Source organism: Anolis sagrei, chromosome 3 (assembly GCF_037176765.1).
Source record: "Anolis sagrei isolate rAnoSag1 chromosome 3, rAnoSag1.mat, whole genome shotgun sequence".
Classification (NCBI taxonomy): Eukaryota; Metazoa; Chordata; class Lepidosauria; order Squamata; family Dactyloidae; genus Anolis; species Anolis sagrei.
In genome coordinates, this window is record NC_090023.1 from 62,061,321 (window position 1) to 62,082,584 (window position 21,264).

Genomic DNA, 21,264 nt, shown 5'->3' on the forward strand with positions numbered 1-21,264 from the left:
TATAGGGTCTCCTCTCCAGGAACTATAGGAAAGAATAAGGCTTTTCCTTTCCCAATGAGTAAAGTTAAATACAATGTTGATGTAGGAAAGTCAGTTGTGACAACCAAATGTATATTGTCACCCAGGATAGATATGGATGTGACTTCAGTGTGATTTCTCAATTCATATACAGGTTAAGTATCTCCTATCCAAAATGCATGGGTCCAGAAGTGTTTTGGATTTTGGATTTTTTTCAGATGTTGAATGTCTTTTTTTATATATATGTACATCTCCCACTATAGACCAACTTGGATACTGCAGTCATCAGAGGAGGCCCTCCTCTCGGTCCCACCCCTGTCCCAAGTGGGGCTGGTGGGAACGAGAGAAAGGGGTTTTTCCGTGGCCACCCCCACCTCTGGAAATCCCTTCCTAAGGACCATTATACCTCTGATTAATAGCTACCATCCGTATCCATGCCATGTTTGCCCCAGCAGCTCAATAGATATCTTGAGCAATGATCAATCTATTTGCCCCAATGAATTGGGAAATTGATGCTTCTGTTTGATGTTTTGTCTTATGTCTGATATAACAGGCTGCGTTATTTAATTTTAGTTGTTAGCGCAGTGGATTAAAGCGCTGAGCTGCTGAACTTGCTGATCGAAAGGTCGCAAGTTTGAATCTGGGAGTAGCATGAGCTCCCACCGTTAGCCCCAGCTTCTTCCAACCTAGCAGTTCAAAAACATGCAAATGTGAGATCAATAGGCTCTGGTGGGACGGTAACCACGCTCCATGAAGTCATGTTGCCCACATGACCTTGGAGGTTCTATGGACAATGCTGGTTCTTCGGCTTAAAAATGGAGATGAGTACCAACACCCGGAGTCAGACACAACTGGACTTAATGTCAGGGGAAAACCAAATTTTGTTACTATGGATGTTTTGCTGTTGTGTTCAGGCATTTAATGTTTGCTTTTTATGTTTGAAATCTGCCCTGAGTCCTTCTGTGGAAATAGGGCAAAATATAAATAAGTGGGATTAAGTCTAAGCACTGGACTGAAAAATGATGGGGCAAATCATCAGCTTTTTCTTTTTTATGGAAACATTTCTTTATTAGGGAGGACAGCTGCAATATTCATACCCACAGGGCAGTGGTCCTCAACCTGTGGGTCCCCAGGTGTTTTAGCCTGCAACTCCCAGAAATCCCAGCCAGTTTACCAGCTGTTAGGATTTCTGGGAGTTGAAGGCTGAAACATCTAGGGACCCACAGGTTGAGAACCACTGTCATAGGTGATTCTAGCACCCAAATTGAGTTTAGGATTCTAGCCCTGAAGTCCTTCCTCTTCTTTGGTCCAAGTGCAATCGAATTATGCAGGAACAGTGAAAAGAAGCAGAGTAAAGGCCAACATGCACTGCATCTTCTCAGAGTTGAAAAGATCAATAATTTACCCAGTCTGGCATTGTTTATACTAGATAGAAAGATGTCACATTGCAAGCATCTGAATAAGGTAAGATATTTCCAAAACCCTACCTGGTCTATCCATACAGGTATGTACAGTATTCTTATTCCTTACGATATAAGTAAAATAGTGATTAGTGATAATAAGTACTATATTACTAATGTAATGACTAATCTTCTGTAATTTACCAGTCTTCTGAGTATCTCTAGCATTGCCAGAGATATGATCCAATGGCCACTTAACTTACCTTAAGATCCACGTCAATGAGTCCTCAGCTGACGTGATTAGCATTGTTTCCACTGTGTGGGCGGCGGGGGAAGGGATCATGCTCTTTTGTCTTGAGTTAGCCCTTTGGTTTACAGATAATAGACATCAGGGTCCCTTGGATAGGCTAAATTCCCTCTATGAACCAGTTTAAGCATTAAGATCTGCTGGGAAGGTCCTTCTCTCAGTCCTGTCTCCTTCGCAGGTGCCTGGTGGGGACAAGGGTGGTGGCCCCTTGGCTGTGGAACTCTCTCCTTAGTGAGATTACATCAGCCACTTCCCTCCTGGTCTTTAGGAAAAAAGTTAAAACCTGGCTTTGTGATCATGCGTTTGGGAAATAGCATATAATGCAATGCACTCTAATGATACTGAGTTAATGGAAGCAGACTGAATGATGACTACAAGATCGGTATTATGTTTTTAATATGTTTTAATTGCTTTAAATGTATTTAGATGTTTTTTTTTGATTTTATAGGTTATTATGTTATTTATTGCTGTTCTATGTTTAATGTGGCATTGAATAGTTGGGAAAACTGGAAGCCGCTCTGAGTCCCTCTCAGGGTGAGATAGAGTGGGGTAGAAATATAATAAATAAATTTCACCTCATGGACAAAAGTATGATAGCTGGGACCCAGTGCTGGTAGCACTACACTGGTTGTGTAACGCGGCTCTGAATTAGAGAAGAGAACATGCGCGCCAGACACAGCACCTCGTGCACGAGAAACTGCACGCAGTGAGAGACACGGCTACAACAGAGTCGACAAGGGGACAGCCAAGCACACTGATGTAGGCTATCCAGAGATTCTATGCAAGGTAGTTCAGTAGAAAGGGGGAGGGGAAACAGGCAAGCATACTGATGTAGGTTATCCGGAGAATGTATGCAGACATGTTCAAAAATGTTGCATTGGAAGGAAGGATATGTTGCATTGGAAGAAAGGAGGGGAGAAATACAAACAGTGGTGAAAAATGAATGAAATCCAGTCACTCTTACGTTACTTCACTGTCCCACCTGCATTACATTACTTCACTGGTATCCTGCTACAGCTGCTTCTCTCACTCAGTACGCTGTCTCATGCATGTGTTCCCTAATCTAATTCAGAGCTGCATTGCACAACAAGCGTACCGCTAACAGCACTGGGTCCCAGCTATCATACTTTGGCCCACCTCATATATAGATCTACTATTGCTTTGAATGCAATATTCCTGCTTCTTGGCAGGGGGTTGGACTGGATGGCTCATGAGGTCTCTTCCAAATCCATGATTCTATGATTCTATGCTATACTTGTAGAAAGGGACATGAAAGTGTGTTCAGCCACCTTATGATGACCCCATTATACCAAGAATGAACAGAGGGAGATCTAGTGTGTACTTGAGAATGGAGATAGGCGAGTTATAATACAGTCACCTCTGTAGCCTGCATTTTCAGGGCCATAGTTCAGCTTTGCAACGTCTAAAACAGCAATGGAAAAAATGCTACATCAAAGTTAAGTTGTTTGGCTGGAGATCCCAACATTCTTTACTGTTGGTTGCCCTGAGCTAACATAAACTGCAATCCAACAATGAACAGGAGGCTATACCTGTTTACTCTTGGCCAGTGCTAACGGATTTTGAAGTTTTTTGTATAGAGATAAAGTTTTGTGAAGCACCTCTTTAGACAAACATAAATCCCAGCCTCACTCTATGAAATAATATATTGAAATAACTGGCATATCATAAAGATTTTATTAAATGTCAATTTTATACCTTTCTAGGATCTCAAAGCCATTCTGATATTACTAAAACGTAGCAAGAAATGCAAGTATCATACGTTTTTTCTTTCTTTTATGTTTCCATGGGAAGAAGGAACTTTTAATCTCCCCTATGGAGACAACGAAAGTTTCTGTGTAATGTCAGAATTTCCTCCCACAAATATCTTTAGACTGAACCCTTTCTACTGGTTTCCACAGTAGCTTTCTAGTCTGTTGCAATTTGGGACCACGTGGAAGATGTGAAGAGAGTAGCATTACGTTTAAGTTTAAATATTGATTCTCTTCCATTTCAGCCTTGTATAGCCTAAAGCTTCATATTTAGGCTTCCTATCTAAGCTTTAATATATATGCAAACTAGACCAAACATTACTTATAACTTTGTTTATAACTACTAGAGTGGCCTTGTTGATGTAAAGAAGTAAATCTCAGCAAAACCCTGAAATTTTATCTGTATCAATGAGATAGTGAAATTGAGTGGAAGCAACTTCTGGTTTGTATACTTTCCACAAAAAAACAAGAACAAAAAAAACCCTGTTTTTGACTCTACATCTTCTGATTTTGATTAGAAGATAATTGGCAGAAATCAATTCTACAAAAGAGACACATCTTTTCTCTGATGGCTTGCGACCTGTTTGTTTTTCAGTAAACATTTACATCTCCGTCAAACCTCAACCTGGAATTTTGTCCTTATGCCAGACAATCGGGAATCACATTTTAAGGATGATGGCACTGTGACACCTTGAAGCAAATGGGTTTGATCATGGGACAATGTCTTGAATGCCTACTTTGGGAGCTCTTTTCTCACTTGCCCTTCTTTCAACTCTAAAACAATGAAAATATGCTTTTGAATGATTTCATGATATAGTTGAGAGGTAGAATTTAGAGCAAATTCCTGTAGATGTTTACATACAAATACATATCATTTTGTTCAATGTGTTAATCTTCTCAGCCTTACTTATCCCTATTGAAAATGACAGTCTTCTTCTAAAAGATTAAAAAAAAAATATAATCACCACAAATTTCATATGCTAAGCAATGCACACAAAAAAAGAAAAAATATTCTAAGGATGAAGTATATTACACATCATGGATAAACCAAAGAGAACGATTGGGTCCAAATGTATAAATGTTTTGTAGCATAGACAACCTAAGTCCTGCAATATCTCCTCCAAGGCATAGATAACTAGACAAAGAATCAGTGAGAAATAATGGAAAAGAATATGGTCGCCTTTTGCCATGGTTCTGGTGGAGTTTTAAACTTGACACAAAACACACGGGGTGGTAAGTAAAGGATTTTCTCCCACCACTCAGCAAAGGGATTATTTTTATACTCTACATTTGTGTTTTCACTGTAACCATATTTTCCAGCTTCTCTTCCCCAAAATCTTGCATTTGTCCATCTTGCGCACTGGAGAAGCTTCCCAAATCCATGGTTCTCATTATATATAGACAGATATAGATGAAGATATAGAATAAATGTTGACTAGTTGGAGTGAAGGCTTATCTTGTGGCTGAGATAAAAGCACATGACCCCTGTGGGGCATTGATCTTCCCTTCCCCTGAAAAAGGAGTCATAGATCTGCTTTTGAAATCAGGGCATTCTCATGGTTTTTCCAGTGCAGCTTTACTTGTCACAGGGCTGGCAGGATATGAAGTTGAAGCTCTTTTTGAAGTCATCTTTTCTCTGCAAGGGGTGTATATTTGATGTGTGGGAATCTCTGTAAGCAACACCCACTCCTCCATGACATATTAGCAACACAGTGCTTAAATATTGAGAGAGTTATTGTTCTTCTTTATATTATTATTATTTTCATTGACATTTGTAGAGGCCATGGTAGCATATGGAAATAAAACATCAAATTCTTGGAATGAAGAGATTCTTTTGAACAGAATTTGCACATTTTCAGCTAATGAAAGAATAAGAAGGTTCACTGAAATGAAAAATTGTCTCTTTGCAAAAAGAAGTAAAATTTACAGGAATCAAAAAAAGGACCCAGCTCCCATGTCATGTTTCTGCTAAATTGGCAAAATAAATATTGAATTAGGTTCACACAGGCATGTAGCTGGGGGGGGGGGGGGGCCTTGAGGGGCTTCAGCCCCCCCCCCCCCCAAATTCTCAGGGTGGTCTACAAGAAGGCCTTATGGGTACATTATTTAAACTGGTATGTTTATTCATATCATGATCTGATCACGATGCTCAATATATCCCATATGCACGGGGCTATTAGGATAATGATACAAAAGGTTTGCTAGGGTAGATCCTACCCCCCCCCCCTTGAATCAAACTCACCCCCCCCCCCCCCACCGAATCAAACTCAGCACCCCCTGAATCAAAATCCTGGCTACGGGCCTGGGTTCACAGAATTACTTATAGAATAAAAATACTGGGAAATGATCCCAAATGTTGCCAAATCCACCACCACTATTCCTTATCATTTATTTCCTCTATTGGGTTTCTAATAGTAATAACACCTTGAGTTTTTATCCAGGCTGTTGTGCATCTTTCTCTCTGGCTCACTTTGTGAACTTCCTGTGAAATCGCAGGATTTGGAAATAATTTCATTTTTCCCCCTCTCCCACTTTGCAAGTTGTGTTTGATTTTCTCTTTTCGAACACTTTGGGTTATGTAAGTTTTAATAAGCAGCTTGGCCCTCCTCAAGGCACACCCCACACACTTATGCTGCCGTGACCTTAGGTCACAAGTAATGGTTGCAAGCTAATTGATTGAGAAAGGTTTGTCTGACTGGGCCTCTTGGAGTCCTCCCTTTACATTCCTAAATTCTATGAAGGAGCAGTGGCAGCTTAGTTTAGCTGGGAGGAGGGGAGAGGAGGGAAGAAGGGAGGAAGTTCTCCAAGTTCTGATTATGCGCAGTTTCCTTGTTCTGAGCTGAGATCTCTCCACCCACTATTTACTAAAGAACTTTAAAAAACCAGGAGAGTAACAACTTAAAGCTTTTATTCATGCAACTAGGGAAAAGAAAGGAATCCGTATTCAGGGAGCTGTTGCAAGAGCGAGTTCTGTACTCCAAGCAAACTGCAGCCGTTTATGGAACAGATATCAGGAGTTCAGCAAAGTGCACTCCTGCACAGGGCAGAAACTTTGGATCTCGGCTGACAGGCAAATAAGCCGTCTCACAGAAGGGGCCTCTGTGTGGCAGCTCTCAGCTATTAAGCTTTGGACTGCCTTAGGGAAAATGTGCAATGGAGCAGGGCAGAAAGGACCACTGCTTTCAGGCAACTGTTGCTCTCTGACGGTGAGTTGAGATTTGAAAACATGATTTTAAATGTACCAGATTTTGTGTGTGTGCACATGGGAAACTGTTGTTATGGAGGGGGAGATATAATCTTCATGCAGTTTTGGATTCTGAACTGCACAATACTTTGGTGGGTATTATTTTCTGCACACATCACAGATGGAAAGGAATATGATTCTCTATGATTCCTGACCAATGCTCACCTCCTGATCCTAATCCAAAGGGAGCAATAGGAAAGAACTGCATAAATAATCCCAGGTCTGCATCTGTATATCTAGTGTGTCTGTGTAAGAGAGAGAGAGAAAGACAGAGACAGAGACAGAGAAACACACGCACAGAGAGAGAAGAAATAGTAATAAGAACTTTGCAAAGTCTCTCCTTTGTCAACTTCTCTGCTAGTTCTTAGTTTGCAGTCTTATCTTGAGAATGTATAGGATGGTCACTATGAAAAGAGCTTTGTGTTTGAATTCCTGGTGAGTTGAAGGGTCAGGGCCTACAAGTTATCTGCCTGCCAGCGAGACTCATTTCTGTTCCCTTTATTTTTTAAGCTAAAACATGGGAAGAAAGAATGTCCTTCCTCTCCCTCTTTTGACTTATTTCTGAATTCAAGTTTTATACTCTTTGGTCCAATTGTGCTTTGTACTATTGACAGTTAACTTTTCATTTTCTTTTCTCCTGACTTATTCTAAGATCTCAAGTAAATAAACAGTTCCTTTGTTCTGAGATGCATGTCTTTACGTTTGTTTTCTTTCTTTTTTCTTTTTCTTTTTGTTGTAAAAATGAAGTAGTATGTTTCTGAGGAGATAAAATATTCTGGTCTGCTGCATTTTTAGTTATGGTATTTCCTAAATTTCTTTGCAGGGGTATGTGAATGTATCTGGGAGAGACAGATCCTAAGGTATCGTGTAAATCTATTTGTCAGATGCAGAAGAGATACTTTCTAAAGATTTGTATATATTTTCACTTAATATGTGGCAATAAATACAATCAGACACTAACTTGAATGAGTGGCTCATTTGAAAAAAAGTCATTGTCTATTAAAAAGACAACTGTATTAAATGTTACGAGATGACAGGGAGCTAAGAAATATGCTTGCAAAATCTGCTGAGTGGGTGAAATTGAGAGTAATAAATCATCCGTGCATGCCAAAATTACTGCATGTGCAATATTCATTTAAAACTCTGGCTATTTTAAAAGCAAATGAGCCCAAAGTGTTTAACTGACTTAACTGAGAGTCCTTTACTTAACTTTATGGACTTTTACTTTTCAGTTCTTTTTCAGTTTTTCAGTTTTTTAAAAAATCAAACATATACTAAAGCTATAAAATGCTTCTGGATTTGTTAGGAAAGCGAACAAAAACAGTATAACATTTCAGTTAGTATAAAGGAGTTGGTTGGTTAGATTTTTACATTTTGAGAAAAGAAATATCGCTTCTCAACTTTTTTGTGAAGAATATTGTTTTCTAGAATATACCTAAACATCAGCAGGGAGGAAAAGCTATTCAAGTGAACTGTTTCTCATTGTTCACCTGCTATAGCTATTCCCATGATTCTTGCTTAATTTTATTTTTTATTGCCCTTTCCAGAGCTAATGTGTGCAGGTGTAGGAACACTAATATTACCCAGAGAGGCCTGTGGGCAGTATAAAAATATATTGAGTTAAACAAATGAATACATATATAAATAACAGCAATACATTGTTCCTAACTTGATAGACTTCAGTGGGTTGTTGAAACTACATGAATAGCTTTACTTAGCTTTATCTTCTATGTTCCTTTCATTGGTATGAATTCTGCCTTCTTTTGTGGACACAAACATAAGGAGATTTTTAAAAAGAAGAAAAAGAAAGAAAGAAAGAAAAAAAGAAAGTGTAGGGTCTGAATTCCCACACTGTATCTCTTAAAATTAATTTCTTTAGGGTGTTTTCAGAGCATGTTTTGAAACAGAGATTGAGATGGAAGAATGTGAACAGCCATTTCAAGTACTCTCTCGGGAAATGAGTATTCTCCATGGTGTAAAAGTGGGGAGAAAAGGTTTCTCAAGTGCTTCCTCAACCTTGGAAGTCTCATTGAAGATCTTCATTGAGATTAGAAAATTTCAGCAACCGAAAGATTTGGGGATCCATTAGGGTAAAAAAGATGATCTGGAATGCTTATAAATGAGAATCTGAAAGGCCTCTCTATAATTACAATATAAACCTTGGACTTCAAGGTAGACACATCTATTGTTTAACATCTCCTAAATAAATTTGACATTTGGGTTTCATTGTCTTTGGTTGTGGGAAATTCTTCCATCACATTAGGTCACACCACCCAAGAACATTAGAAACATAACTGTGTGGGAATGGACCCACCATCTGCCAACAGAAGAGATTGTGGCTCTTGACTGTACTACATAGAAGAAGTAGGAAAATATCAGGAAGAATATCAGTAGGAAAATATCAGGAAGAAACGGGTTTTGCAGTTTCTCAGATAACATCAACTGCATGTTGCTCAACAACCAAAATGTAAAATCTATACATCAGACATTTTGTCATGCCATCAGTGGTCACTATTGAATATCAATGCAATAATTACTTGCACATTTTACCAATGTTCACTCTACTGAAAAATGACCAACACCTGTGCAAATTATTACATTTCAAGTTGTTTTTAAAATCAACTTGAACTTTTGTTTAAACAAAACCTTCCATGAATTTTGTGCAATCCCGATTTTTGTACAAAAATAGCTAAAAATGACAAAAAAAACATAGAGAAAATGCCTCTAGAACATGGCCATATAGCCCGGAAAACCTACAACAACCCAAAAAAACATAGACCTATTTAGAAGAACCTTTGGTAATCTGAATTTGTGCAAGTCACTTTCTCTTGATTTCAGAAAAAGGTTAGTTCATTCAGAAGCCCTTTAAAGATGATCTGTTCCTCCCACTGGAGTGTTGGGAGGTTTCCAATCACAATTTTTTCCTGATGTTTCACCTGCATCTGTGGCTGGCATCTTCAAAGAATCTGATAGTGGTAAAACAAGTGGAGTATATATATCTGTGGAATGTCCAGAGTGGGAGAAAGAGCCAATGTCTACATCTTCCTTCCATTAATCAGAACTCACATTCCATCATATACACTTTTGAAAACATAACAGAGGATTGAAAAAAAGCATAGCAATCAAAATTCTGGGTATCTGGATAGTTATATAAATAAGAATTTGCTACTTCAACAGCTACCAGCAAATGTTTTGATATCTAGTTCCCCCTTCTATGTCATATCTGAATTAAAGGTGCAAGAATTATAACAGAATACTCTCTATCTTCTGCTTTACAGAACCTTAATGGTACTGTAAAGTGATTTGATATAACTTTAACTACTGTTATATTATCTTATAGAATTGTGAAATTCATAGCTTGATGAAATATTTAGGACTGATTTCTGAAGAGCCCTCCCATGAACTACAGGCCTATAACTTTCTGGGAGAAAATTCTAATGGTTATAGAAAACTAGAAATCCCAGGATGCTGTCACAATACTTACAAACTTCCATAACTATGTTGTATATACATTCACAATGTACAGTCGGAGTACACACAGCTGTACTCATTAGCAACATTTGATATAGTTTGGCTGGGGTTCTCTTTTGTCATGAGATATATTTTGGAAGTTATATCATTTCATGAGTTCCTAAACATTTGAGAAAACTTTGTAATACACCTATTCTGTCAGCTTAGTCTTATTTTATCTCCCTTGTTTCTAATTGGTAATATTTTTGAAGGGATGCTGCAACTGCAGGAAGCTGAGTTAAGGACCTATATCTGACAGCAGTCAAAATATATCTGTAAAACAAGAAGACATAGACATCATTATGAACAGTTGATCACACTGCCACAAAGTAGCTGGATACTCCAGAGCTTTGAGAAAGCAATGGAGTATTTAGTGACTTCAGGTAATGTGGATCAAAGTCAGATCAGCTCCATGCATTGTGCCCCTCTGCCATAAACAGCAAGTGAAAATGAACACTTAGAGGCTATGACTTCCCCAAGGTTATCCAGTGGGATTCCATGGCTGAAATTAAAAAAAGAAAGACAAATAGAAACATAGGCAACTGTGATGATTGATTTATGTCCTTGGAGAAAGCCAGGGTCAAATGACAGTTTGGCCATATGATTCACTGGGAACCCAATCACACTTTCCTTGTTCTCAAAGAGTACTGAATCAATAACTAAAGAGAGGAGTGCATCAGTCCTGCCACCATCTCTAGTTTGGTAACTCTCCTCACATAGAAAGTAGTCATATTGAATTGGACATTTCCCTCTAAATAGAGTGGCTTTCTGTGAAAGAGAGAAGCTTGGGATTTCTAACTTCCAGATATTTTTTTGTGTAGAAGAAGATCTCCAGTTCATATTTATGTGTCTCAATATGAGAATACCAATGGAACTACTATCCAAAGGTCATACTAGCATGTTTCTACAAAATTTGGAAACAAGTGTTTACTTATGTTTGAAGCTGGCCTTTCATCAGATAATTCTTCTGAACATAGAAAAATCATGTAGAATAAACATGTACTGCATCATGAGCTTCATGTATGAAAGGCAGGCAATAAAACTAAAAATAATAAGGAAAAATAACTTTTGGCAGAATCGTCAACTGTGATGTATTGTCATATGCTTTACATGTGCAAGGCTACATAGCAGAGATGCTAAGAAAACCTGTTAGTGAATTGCAAAGATGTACAATGTTCCAATTCATAATGGGAGAAATGTACAACAGGACCAATGTAAATTCCCAATGAACATCATTCCCAGTGCACATTGGACACTTTGCTGGCCACCCTACATATTAACATAGTCACATAACAAGAGCTCCTCACTAGCTATGGATGCTATGGAACTGCTCACTTCTGATTCCCACAGGTATAAGTCAACTTACAAAGATGTGAAGTCCCTAACAGGATTCCAGTCATTTTGTTATAAAAATGAAAACATGTTATCACATTCTTTGTTTCTGAAATATACTTACTAGTATGGGTCCATGTTATCTGCAAGTTATGTTCTCATATAGATTTAAACTTTTCTGTTCACGGAACTGTTTTATCCATATAGTTTACAAACCGGAACTAAAGTCACATAAATACATATGGCTTGTGCTTCCTCTTTGAACTTAAAATCTTGTGTCAATTTTTTTCTATCTTCATCCCAAACTTTGCCCACATGCAAAGTCTTAGAAGAAGCATAATTAACATATGAAATCCTACTCATCCAGTAATAAATAGCAAATGAAAACTTTCACTTTTTATTTTCTTTCTTGTCTATCTATCAACATGGAACCCAAGCCAGCTCATAGGCTAAATTAAAGAAAAGGTAGCTAAAGCATGATTATAATGAAAAGCATTTTAAAAAGTAATAAATTATTTCACAAAACTTGCCATTATGTACTTTTTCTAGTAGGATAAGCTACAATTTTATGAATTATTTTCAAAACCGGATGCCAGAAATTCTAGACTTTTCAATGTTCTATTATAAATAGAAATAAGCTTATTTCTGGTACTACTGGTATCTGTCTGAATTAGATGACATATGTTAATGACGTTGAAAAGCATTTCTCTAAGATTTAGAGCTTACTATCTAGTCCATTAGATGCTCTCTTGTCTGTGATTACTTACAATTGATAATAATTTTATGATAGGGTTTGTTGTCATAAGACCATCAACATTTGTCTATGTCTTTCTGTATCTGTTGTTGGATGTGTCTATTTAGTGATGAATTTTGACAAATAATCAGTTGCTCAAAGGTTGGAAAAGTCGCTGTGTCAGGCAACAACTGCCAGACTCTTTGGCTCTCTGAGCTGGAGTCAAAGAAGGTAACTTTCCAAGCTTTGAAGTTGTTATATATTGTTTTTTCCTTTTATCGCTTTTATGAAAACTCAACTTTCCTGTTAAGAACTCTTGAAGTAGCTAATGGGGAAAAATACAATTCAAAGACCAAAGTAAAACTCATAAAATATTTGAAATTTTAAAAAATGCCACACAAAAATGGTACATCAGTTAAAAGAAGAGACTCTGAAGGTAGCATATGGTTAAACACTGAAAGTTAATGAAGTAAAGAATGGAAAGAGTACACAAAATAAATCTAATAGCAAAGCATTTCAGAGTTTGAAACTACCAATGTTAAAAGCCTACCTCTTTTACCCTATTGTCTAATATCACTAGTAACACAAAGCATAGTATCTGATGTTAATCTTAAAAGTTGTGCTAATGTTTTATGCTGCTTATGATTTCCCTCAAATAATCATGCTAAACATACAATCACAAATGGAAACTGTTGTCTGTAAACATCAATAGATACTAAGCCAAATACATATAAACAAAGAGGAAACATATATTGTAAATCAATAATATTTAAATAAATATAGGCACCACCATGTGAAGCATAAGCATAGGGTATTGTATGACCGATAGAAACACTATTTCTGTAAACACATGCACACAACCCACCAGACACTTCATCATTCTTTGCCTCCTTCCTTACAGGTCTTAATTGCTTGCTTCCTGTTGAGTCTAACCACAATTGTTAAGGTTGCTAGACTGAAATTGGAGAGGGCTCCTATACCTAGAATGGTGATGTAGTTGAGGGAATTTCAGTAGGCATCACTTGTCATGAAATCAGGTAGCAAGGTATAACTACTGAAATCCCTTCTTCTACACAATGATTAAAAGCACAGGAGTCCTCTCCAGTTTTCACTTTTGCAACTTTATGTCTGAATTAGTAGATTTTTTTGAACTTGGACTACAAGATACATTGCAAACCTACTTTGTTTAATATTAATTCAGAAATCATTAAAACCAATTTTTATGGACATATCATGGACAGTGGTGGGATGATTCAACAGGAAAAAAAGGCATTAAGCAACATCTCAAGCAGAAGAGAGAGTATACATTTACAGTATATTGTCGAAGGCTTTCATGGCCAGAATCACCGGGTGGTTGTAGGTTTTTCGGGCTGTATGGCCATGTTCTAGAAACAATCTCTCCTGATGTTTCACCTGCATCTGTGGCAAGCATCCTCAGAGGTTGTTTCAAAGAACAATAGAAATAACCCATCACTACCATCAGCCTATTCAAATATTGCTTTTTTGTGGTAACATTCAATACTTTTCTGTTCCCTTTTAGAATGTACCAGTTTCTCGTTCCTCCTCCCTCCTTGCTTTACTACACTTGGTGTTAACTGAGGCCCCTTCTACATTGCCACATGTAACACAAGGAGGAGGAAGGAGAGGGAGTCTACCAAGTAGAGAGGATCACAATTTCTTTGGAGATCCTACCACTGTGTCACCAATTGTAAAATATTATTATTTAAATTCGATTAAATCTTTGGAGGCTGCAGAGACTTTGCCACCAATACACACTATTCTGAGGAAACTTCAGTATGGAAACTGGCTACCACCCAAATTCAAAAGGGATTTTCAGTTTTTGTTTGACCAGGGGTTTAAAGTAAGTTGGAATGTGCTGAATTCACACTCAGGGCACCAAATGCCGAGGTGAATAACAGTGAGATTCCTCTAAAATATCGCTGCCACCAATCTGGGAACTCTGTTACCCCCAAACTGCCATGGAACCTCTCCACTCAGAGGCACTCTGAGACAGATATATGATTAACAAAGAACAAAGTTATTTATTTTGTGTGGATTTCAAAAATACAGGCACTTAAGCGTAATGGTTGCAAGGATGAGATGAAGCTTATGGTTACTTTAAAACAGTTCAGTACTTGGTTCCAATAACAACTCTTCACTCCCTCAGGAAACTAGCAGACTTCCTTCTGACTAGAATTCCTAATACTTCAAACAGTCCTTTCCCTTGGATCTGTTTATACTCTATACCAGTTATTCTTCCTAATAGCTATCAGTATTCTCTAACTAACCACTTTAGCTTCTCTAACTTCTCCTCTCCTAACTCTCTCCCAAAACCTAACTCTCTTCTTCAACACTCATACCCTGACTAAACTGTCAGATTTTAAAATGCACTCCTAACAGCAATTTTTTCTGCATTCCAACTAAGTTCCACCCACTTTCTCCCAGCCAATCACAAAGTTTCTCCGCATTTCCCTCCAGGTTGCTCCTAAGCTCTGCCTCCTCTAGGAAATGACTAACCTAAGTTGGATGCCTCCATGCACCATCCCATAAAATGGCTGCCAAAATACTTGGGCCTTCTTCCTGAGCTTTTCTCTAGCCTACAGGTAGGCAATTCATCACATCATATAATCCAGATTATGGAAATAGATAATCCACATGATCTGCTTTGAACTGGATTATAAGAGTGTACACTGCAATATAATCTAGTTCAAGGCAGATAATCTGGATTTTATATGGCAGTTTAGAAGGGGCCTGAGTTCAAAGTGGGAAAGTGCACTTTGCACTTAATTAATTCTATACTAGGAGAAAAAAAAGGTGGCCGGGGAGAGATTTTTCTCTTCCCGTGGCAGTAGGAAAGTGATGCAGTCTCTCTCACATTAGTATTCTAGTTTATTTATAGCTTTAACCATCTTGACCTGATGTTGGTTGATTATATGTATCTTCGTTTTCATCTGTGAAGATAGAGGTCATTTTCTAGCAGCTGCCAGCTTTACTGCTGGAGTCTAATCATGGTCTTAAATTCCCAAATCCCATGGAAATGGACCAGGCAAAGTAATAGAAACCTGGGTCATATAGAATTCACAGGTAGATATTATCCAATTATCTTATGGAGCAGCATCAGCCTTTATTATTTGAGCTACGGTTCTATCCTCCTAGACAGAGAAAGCAACAGGTACCAAGATCTTACTAAATTCCCAGGTGGTTGGGTTTGAAGCTCTTTTTAGTCATTAGGAACTTGGTTGTCTTACCTCCTTTGAGTGTTATTATCTAACATTACTTTGGAAAAAATGAATACCATTTATCTTGTATATTACAGATTATATCATTCCCTATGACAAGAGCACATATTACTTGGCAGCACTGGACTCTTCCTGGGTGCCTTAATTCTCTGTCCTGCTCAGAAAATTATATACCACCTGGTCAGCATGGTAGTAATATCAAAACAATAGATTGTCACCTTGTTGTGGGGAGCGAGCTTGTGTGTTCCAATGAACTTGTGGGCATGACCACCAAAGTCAGGTCCACTCAGGAGGGGCCGCAAGGGAGAATCCAGACCAAGCACTATCCGAAGACCTAAAGACCTCAATGGTGAAGCAGGTGGAAGATAACATGTATATGTTACGATGGTTGTGAAGGTGAAAGAAGTCTACAACAGATGAGAAGCCACGGTGCCAATGGTAGGGAACTTCATTCTGTGAAGACATGCACTGACTTCTACACATTAAAAACCTCACACACAGATGTCTTCTAAGAAAAATAAAACAAATCCAAAAGTCCCATGGCCATCAGTGAGTGGTGATGGGGGCAAAACTGTGAAACCTGGAGGCTCCTAGTCACAGACTGGCACATGGGCAATGGATATGAATTCAGTTGTTCTACCTCAAGGTCCAAGGCAGTTGAATAGTCCAGCAGCTGTATCTATGACTGAGTGGCCCTTTTCAGGATCCACTCTGCTCACCCCACATGGGGAAGGGGCTAGAAAAGATGCCCTAAAAATAGTCTGCCTCTCTCATTGCTGACCAGACTGCCATGTCCAGAGGTTTCGCCATCTTGCAGCCGAAAAAGAAAGATGAACTTTGGAACATGGAATGTACAGCAAATGCCCCAAATGCAGCACTGCTATTATTGCAAGGGAGCTGAGGCACTTTAACATTGACATAGCAGTACTCCAAGAGACCCAGAGAGCAGGAGCGGGACAGCTGAAGGAATTAAAAGGAGGCTACATCTTCTTCTGGAAGAACAGAAAATGGAAAGTCGGTAGACAGGAAAAGAGCTTTAGGCTCTTTAAAAAGTGTGGCATAGACACTGAGAACTGGGAAGCCCTGGCCCTTGAGGGCTCTAACTGGAGGTCAGCTGTTACCAACACTGCTGTGGAATTCAAAGAAGCACAAATGGAGGGTGAAAGGGAGAAACGCGTCAAGAGGAAGGTGTGTCAAGCCAATTCTGACTGGGACTGCCTTTCATGTGGAAACCTATGTCTTCACTGTGGAAGAACATGTGGGTCAAGAATAGGTCTCCACAGTCACCTACTTATCCATCACCATGATCCTATACTTGGAAGGCTATCCTACTCAGATACAAGTGATCACTAATGATGATGAATATAAAATCTCAGAGTAGCAAAGGTAATTTAAAGCCAGAATAGTCTAATATTTCATATTTCAGCCATGAACATATATCAGGAAATAAGTAGAACAGCACTAGCAATCTCTAGCTGAAGAAAATATTTGCTGGAGAAAATATTTATCTTGTCCTGTATATCCAATTACAGATGCTGTACTTTAATATTCATTTGTTTGAGTAAGCCAGCTTCACTCATCTTCTACTTCAATTGTATATATATATATATATACTTGTTGATAGACAGTTAAATTATTTGATTGCAGAACAGGGTATCTTGCACTAAAATTGTGTTTACAACTATCACATCTTATCTAATATATTGTGTAGAATCAGGTAGATAAACACTTGATTCGAATAGGGACATGGTTTCTCAGTATTATTAATATCTATAAATCTCTAGGGGTATAAAGCAGGATAGTACCAAAAAGTCATTCTACATATTGATGAGAATCATTGTGATAATCTAAAATTTTGAACTTCATATCTGAGAGATAAGAAGGTTGGAAAATAAAATGGGCTTTTCTACCGTATTTAATGGTTTTGGCAAGGATTTTTGAGCATCATTCCTAGTGAAAGAAAACCTGGATTGGTATGTCCCCTGCCTTTTGAATCCTTCTGGGTGTTCTTTCTAACCTCGGCACAGAAGTTTCTCCACGTATGGGCTATATGGTCATAGGTTATGCCTATGCTATTCAGAAAACTAGTTTCCCCAAATCCTAATCTCTGTTATAGTCAACTCTTTCTCATTCTGCAAATGAATCTCTATCTCTTAACAAATGGCCAAATTCTACAAGTTACTGCAGCAGCCCAATGATGGTCATAGGGTGAGGATTAAGGATGTTGGCAAGCATGCCAAAACATCATCTAACAAGTGTTAGCCTTCCAGATATTTTAGATTTCATTTCCCAGTGAACTCAAGCAGCATAGCCAATGTTACAAAATTGGCTATGGAAACCTACAGAGTGACCTTCAACAAGTCACATTCCCTCAACCACAGAAGAAGGCACCTTGACCCCCCCCCCCCCCCCCAAGAAAACCCTGCAAGAGGGTTTCCGTGGGATCACCATAAATCAGAAACCACTTGAAAGCAACAATAGCATTACTGGGCACTTCTTCAAACATATACTCTGAGCTTGAAAATGAAGAAGCCCTTCTGCTGAATTCTGTTCTATTCTAAGAAATAAAGCAGCATATTTTTATAGAGTTAACAAGCTGTATCTGGAATTCAACTAAGAGCTCTTCATGAATTTGGAAGAAACTGTGAAATATTAAAGTGGGGACAGTGGCATCTTCAGCATCTTGGTGTGTTCTGGGTCTTGTTTCAGATCTCTTAAAGTCTGAAGTAGAATTCTGCTTGCAATTAAACAACTGTGAGCAACATGCTCTATGGGGATGCAGCAAAGTGACTGAAGCGTTGCTATGTTTAAATATTTAAGTTTTAAATTGTATATTGTACTATTTTTACCACTGTCCACCACTCAGACTCTCTTTGAGAGAGAGAAAGGTGGTATAAAGAAGAAGAAGAAACCTGGAAAAGTTACATAAAATGAACACATCAAACTACTCTGGGACTTCCGAATTCAGATTGACAGAGTTTTGGAGCACAATACTCCTGACCTTACGATCATGTTAAAAAACCAAGTATGGATTGTCGATGTTGCAAATCCCAGGTGACAGCAGGATTGAAGAGAAATAACTTGAGAGCCACCCTATTTGGATCTGCATGCATTATTTGCTGATACATCATACAGTCCTAGGCACTTGGGAAGTTTCCGATGTGTGATCCAATACAACAGCAAGCATAATGATCTTGTTTCCTGTGCACTAATCTTGTTGTGTTTCAAATAAATAACAACAACAACAATCTTCAGCATCTTCAACAAGATCTAGGACTGCAATGCATTCAATAGCCTTAGATAACACCAAAAGAACCAATACAATGTTGGCTTGTCTCTTTCTGCTCCAACTTGGTGGATCATTTCATGTCTTCAGTAAGTTCATATGACCTTTAATGAACTTCTGTTCTGCTTCTGGTATCTGGAAAGAAGATTTGAAAATATTATTTTTTCAAATAACAGATTCCCTGCAGTCTTAATAATTTAAAAGAAGCTGCCTGCATAAAAGATTATTTTCTTTTGGATGGGTTCATTTTTAAGTACCAACAACATTTTTAAAAGATACTGAAACATTAGAAGACTGTATTCAGTTTAAAAAGTAAGTTTACTCTGAATGATGCAGCACTCATTTTTTTGGTTTTTACCTACAGACCACATGGTTATTCCTGGTTTTTTTTTCAAAAGCACATTAATTTATTCAACAGTCTTTATTATAACTTATTATTTGTCTGTATATGACATTTTCATCATGTCTATTGAATTCTGTGTTAGATTCAGACTTGTGTTCTTTCCATTCACACAGCAAAAATGATATTTCATGGAGACAACCTGTGAGAAAAAAAAATCTCCAGTCCCCTTGCAGTATCTCAACTCTGGGAGCTTAATTGACATAAAGTAGAAATTTAATTTGTAAATTAAGTACACGCATTGTTTTATACTTTTTTTCTACCACTATGTTTCAGCCATCATCTCATATGAGCATCCCATATCTGAAAATCTGCAATCCGAAGTGTTCCAAAATTCAAAATTGAGCAAATGAGTGGCTCAGAGTGACACTTGATTTCATATGGTCCAGTGTACACAAACATTGTTTCATACATAAATATATTAAATTAAGAATATTGTATAAAAGTACCTTCAGGTTATTTGTACAAAGTATACATTAAATATAAATGAATTTTGCATTTAGAATTGGTTCCCCTTTCCAAGGTATCTCATATATGCACATATGGGTATTCCAAAATCCAAATAGATCTGAAATAAAAAAAATACTTCTGGTTTCAAGTATTTGACTAAAGAGGTACTCATCCTGTATCATGTATGTAGAAAGCACGGCTGAGAAATATAATTTAGTTCAATGATGGAATTCTGGCCTTGAAAAGAAACTTCAAGTTCCTTCCATGCCATTATTACAACTTCCCATTCATGTATGTGTTGAATAATATGTCAACAGAGGTAATATTTCCGTTCATCTCATTGAGTTGTAGTCTACAAAAGCCAAATACAATTTAAGAGTCTTTAAGATGTCACAAAACTTTTTTTTCTGCGCAGCTACCTTCCTGAAGACCTTTAAAATTATTCCTCAGTGTAAATAAACAAAACATATCTGAAGGAATGAGCCAATCCAGTGTGGAAGTCATCCTATCTCACCCATAACATTACTCTCATATTTTACTTCCACTTCTCCTTGATCTAAATTTTATCTAAACTTTCACCCCCCATAACTGTTAGATTGTATCACTATTATAGATTAGATTTAAGAAGAAAATGGGATTTCTAATTTATCCATTCATATATATCTTCTATGTATTTATGTACTGAGGTGTCAGACATGTTCATTTGGCAAGACATTTGTGTATATTAACATATTACATGCCCATACAATATTCACAAGGCAATAAATGTTTTATTAATCTTTTGAAAAAAAGATTGGTATTTGTAGTTTTTTTTAAATTCATATTCCAAAAATCAAAGCTTCACATCAAGTTAGCTCAATAAGCTTCTATTTTGTCATTTTCTTACCTGGACCTTTCTTCAGAGTGGCACCCTTACCAGACTCCATATGTAAATGGGAAAATACAGAAACAACTTATGATTGGCAACTGCCCCCTCCATTGATAAGTTGTTTCTGTTTCCATTGAGAGGCAGACATCATAGTTCTCCAACTCTGTGATTTACCAACAACACAGCTAAAAAAATCCATTCTACAAATGTTATTGTTTCATTCATTTATGGTTTGAGATAATGACAAGGTTTTCCAAGCTTTTCTCTGCAGTATTAGGTTCAGTAGGAATTTAAGGGGGTCCCGTTGAGGCAAGGACCAGCAAGACCCAACAAAGAGGATCCAAACATCTTGTGAGACGAGAGAACCTTAAAAGAAATTTTCCCTATTTTCCCCCAAATAACTCTCACCAAGTTGAAGAGAAAGCCACTGAAATGTTTATTTCATCCCAGTTGGAAAGGCTGACAATTGCAGTAATCTTCCAACAAATTGACATGCCCATTGGGCAAAGAGATACAACCTATATAGTCTTCAGATTCAAAAGTTCCCATGCCCACAACCCCCCGCCCCCCAAGCTGGCGTTGTTATGATTGGCTGTGATGTCAGCAAGCCAGCAGGAGAGCCAATGGTGGCCTTAGCCCTGCTTTGGCCTCTCAGCCAATGAGGTGGAAGGGAGGTGGGCAACAGGGAAACAATGAAGAAATGTCTAG

At 37.9% G+C, this 21,264-nt stretch overlaps 1 long non-coding RNA gene across 6 annotated transcripts in view; it reads left to right on the forward strand.

Annotated features, from left to right (window-relative positions):
- LOC137096714 (uncharacterized) overlaps nucleotides 1-21,264 on the forward strand; it is a 354,124-nt gene that overhangs the window by 94,929 nt on the left and 237,931 nt on the right. For 2 of the 6 annotated variants that reach the window (XR_010909638.1, XR_010909639.1), the window contains exon 1: nucleotides 6,250-6,700. The exons of 1 other annotated variant lie outside the window; for it this stretch is intronic. This is a non-coding gene — a long non-coding RNA (uncharacterized lncRNA). Of the gene's footprint in view, nucleotides 1-6,249; nucleotides 6,701-7,561; nucleotides 7,599-21,264 lie in introns of those variants that run through there. 3 more of the 6 variants (XR_010909641.1, XR_010909643.1, XR_010909642.1) reach the window with 2 other exon arrangements.